Below are 3,652 nucleotides of genomic sequence, written 5' to 3'. Positions count from 1 at the left end.
CCTCTCTATGTGCTTAAAATCTTGAAGCTATGCTTGTTTTACCTTCCTATGCTTGTTGATTATTGTTCCCATAAGTTGTCTGCTCACGAAATCCCTATGCATAGGAAGTGGGTTAGGCTTAAATGTGCTAGTCATATGCTTCATGATGCTCCCGTTATGTTTCAATTCTTATCTTTTATGTGAGCATCATTGTCATCATCATGCCTAACTAGAAAGGCATTAAATAAAAATGCTTGTTGGGAGACAACCCAATATTTATCCTTACTGTTTTTGTGTGTCCACATGATTATGCTACTGTAGTAATCATGTTTTATAGGTTTTGTTTCAATAAAGTGCCAAGTAAGACCTTTAGGATAGCTTACGGTGATAGTTGTGTTGATCCTGCTGAGAATCAGAAACTTTTACACCCAGTAAATTAGTTTTGTTAATTCACAGAAACATGCTTCGGATCTGATTCTCTGATTCTTTTTTATATGGATTGGTACACGAATTGCTTAGGACTTCCTAATTTGGTAGGATTTTTGGTGTTCCAGAAGTATAAGTTTGATACAGATTACTACATACTATTCTGTTTTTGATAGATTCTGTTTTCTATGTGTTGTTTGCTTATTTTGATGAATCTATGAGTAGTATCTATCGGATTTAGGGTTCCGGTGGACACTTGAGGTTCGAACACTGGGGTGCGCGCGGAGGTTTCGCCTTCTACCTACCTGTTCCTCGCCGAATCGCTAAGATCTAAACTACGAGAAGCACAACGCAAGAGACACAGGGTTTATACTGGTTCAGGCCACTATTGTGGTGTAATACCCTACTCCAGTGTGTGGCGTGGTGGATTGCCTCTTGGCTGATGATGAACAATACAAGGAAGAACAACCTCGTGAGGGTCTGTTCTTGTAGTGGCGTTGTCCCTTTGGAGGGGTTGATTCTAGATGCCTATCTTATCTCCAGATTCCTATCCAGATGCCTCTACCCTGTGGGTGGCTAGTCCTATTTATAGGCAAAGGCCATGGGCCTCTTCCCAAATATTGAGCGGGAAGGGCGCCAACAATTGGCCATTTTGAAGGGGAACATCTAGTACACTTATCCTGACTAAAGTTGGTCCTCACCTGTCAAAGGCTCTGGTGGTGACGCCGACTTGGGCTCCACGGTGACCTCCATCCTACCGTTGGACTGGTCTTGGTCTTGTTGCACCGAAATGGATGCCTTTGCTTGATGCTCTCGCCTGCGCTTGCTCCCCTTGCACCAAAGAGGAAAGAAGGACACTGCGCGGGCTGGCGCCCTTGGTCGTCATGGCTTGCGTCATGGGCACCTCGCGAGGTACCCCGCCTTGAACTCTCCGCCTCCTCATGAGCCAGCCTGACAAGGCCGTGCCTGAGGAAGCTCCTTGTCGTCCGAACCGCGAGGCTTGGCCCCTCGCGAGGGTCTTGAGCTTGTGTTGATGAAGATGGGCCGTGCTGGGCCCCCTTTGAGCCACGCCGCAGGCCGCAGGTAGGCAAGTCTGGGGACCCCCGTTCCCAGAATGCCGACAGTAGCCCCCGGGCCCAAGGCGCGCCCGGACTTGGGCGAGCAGAGAGGCGAAAGGGCAAGTGCGGAGCATCGCGGGCCCTAACAGCCTGCGGCCTTGGGCGCCGCGTGGCGGTTGATTGGATGTGGGCGTCTCCGCAACCGCGCGAGTTGATAAGGAGCGGCATCTGCGCTCTGCCTCCTTTGCTCTCTCCAGTTGCTGCTCAGATCCCCTTTCTTGCGCCTCTCCTTCCTGCCTTCGAAATCTCCAGATCTACTCCACCCGCGTGCCCTAGCCAGACATGGCGCCTCGCCAGGCCCCGGCCGGAGCTTGGTATTCGTCTGCCTTGGACTCACTGAACGTGTCGGAGGCGAGCCTTGCCCGGGTGCGCCAGATGGCGGCGGCGCAGGGCATCGACGGGGCAAAGGTGTTCAATGCTGGCTCTGCCCTCCCTGAGGGCCAAGGGAGCACCTTCTATCCGCTCTTCTTTAGCGCCATTGTCACCGGTCTGGTGCCTCCCTTCTCTGAGTTCTTCTTTTCTGTCCTCTGCCATTATAACCTTCAAGCTCTGCACCTCCACCCCAACTCTGCCCTCCTTCTGGCGATCTTCGCCTACTATTGTGAGGCTCACGTGGGGGTGAAGCCCTCAGTGGCCTTGCTGCGCCACTACTTCTCCCTCTGGCCCTCTCGTGGTTCCGTCTCTACGTGTGCGAGCTTCGTCGCGTACGGCAGCTCCATCGCCATTTCGAACCCCGGGAAAAGGATTGAGGGCTTCAGGAGCAAGTGGGTCTTAGTTGATGCTGGGTGCGTCCACCCCCGGCTGGTCTTGCCCACGGGGCACCCCTCGAGCTCCGACGACTGGTCTCGAGTGGAGCTTGTGGATCCCCGTGCAAGGCTGGTGTTGGAGAAGATGGATGCGGATTTGAGGCCGGCCAGCATGATAGCGGCGAAGCTGACTGGCGCCTCGCTGTTGAGGGAGTTCCTGGAGCATCAGCTGGCTCCGCTTCGTCAGTACTCGCTTCCGATGTGGAGGCCCCACCTGAGCCCCGCTGTCCTGGCCGATGAGGATCTGGCCGCGGTCCTCCAGTCTTTGGTCGGGCGCGACGTGGCAAGGCTGGAGGGTGCTCCGACGCCCCTGTTCCTTCGTAAGGACTGGGAGCAGGTTGTGGTGTCCATGCCCGTCTTCAACGGGGACGGGCCTGTGCCCGCGGAGGCTCCCGAGGACCTGGTGGACGTATCCTCCGGCGACTCCAGCGAAGAGAGGGAGGAAGGGGAGCGGGAAAAGGGGGCTAACTCCGAGGCAGAGTCAAGGGCTCCGCCTCTTCGGCGCAAGTCCCGCGCTCTCCGCCTCTCTCTGAGTGACGACGACGAGGGTGATGACGAGCAGGCGGCGGGAGCCTGCCCCTGGTCCCGAAGAAGGACCGGGCTGGGCTGATCCCCCGCGGGTCTGCCCCAGCCCCGAGGCGATCCGCAGGCACCCCAGCTGCACCCGTGCTCCTAGAGGCTGATCCTTGCAACCAGCTCTCGGGCTTCAAGTATGGCCGGAGGCTGCTCGAGCCCGCGGGCGACGACCTGTAAGTGCTTGATCCCTGTCTTGTTTCTTGTTTCGTCGCTGAGGCCTGACGTTCGTATCTCCCGGCTAGGCTGGCGCCCATGACAAAGAAGCCGAAGGGGGCTCCTGAGACTCCGTCCGCGGCAGCGCCTCTGCTTGCAAAAGAAGATGGATGTGACGCACGGGCCTCTCCTGCCCGGGCGTCCTTGCGAGGCCCTGCCGAGCCGGCTGGGGTGGGCTCGGCTCCTATGGCCCAGGCGACTCCCGAGGCGCCCCCGCTTGACGCCGCCACCACAGCCGCTGGGGCGCAGCAGGCCCCGCCCCAGGACACCGTGGTCACGCTGCCGTCTTCTCCTCCTACTCCGCCGACTACTCCTTCCCCGTCTCCTCCTACTGTCCTGGATCGTGCTGCTGCCGAACTGGACCGTCTGCGGCGGGATCTTCTGAGCGCCGACCCTCGTTTGGTGGCCGGGCGCTTGGAGCTAGCCTATGGCTGGATTCACTCCGATGCATCGATTCTGGCGGCGCTGGTCCAGGCCTCGACGGCCTGCGACGAGGAGAAGCAGGCCGTCCTTGGGGCGAAGGCTGCCCGCGAC

Source organism: Triticum aestivum, chromosome 5B, assembly GCF_018294505.1.
Source record: "Triticum aestivum cultivar Chinese Spring chromosome 5B, IWGSC CS RefSeq v2.1, whole genome shotgun sequence".
Taxonomy (NCBI): Eukaryota; Viridiplantae; Streptophyta; class Magnoliopsida; order Poales; family Poaceae; genus Triticum; species Triticum aestivum.
The sequence above is the reverse complement of the archived record's forward strand: the minus strand, read 5'-3'. Positions refer to the sequence as shown.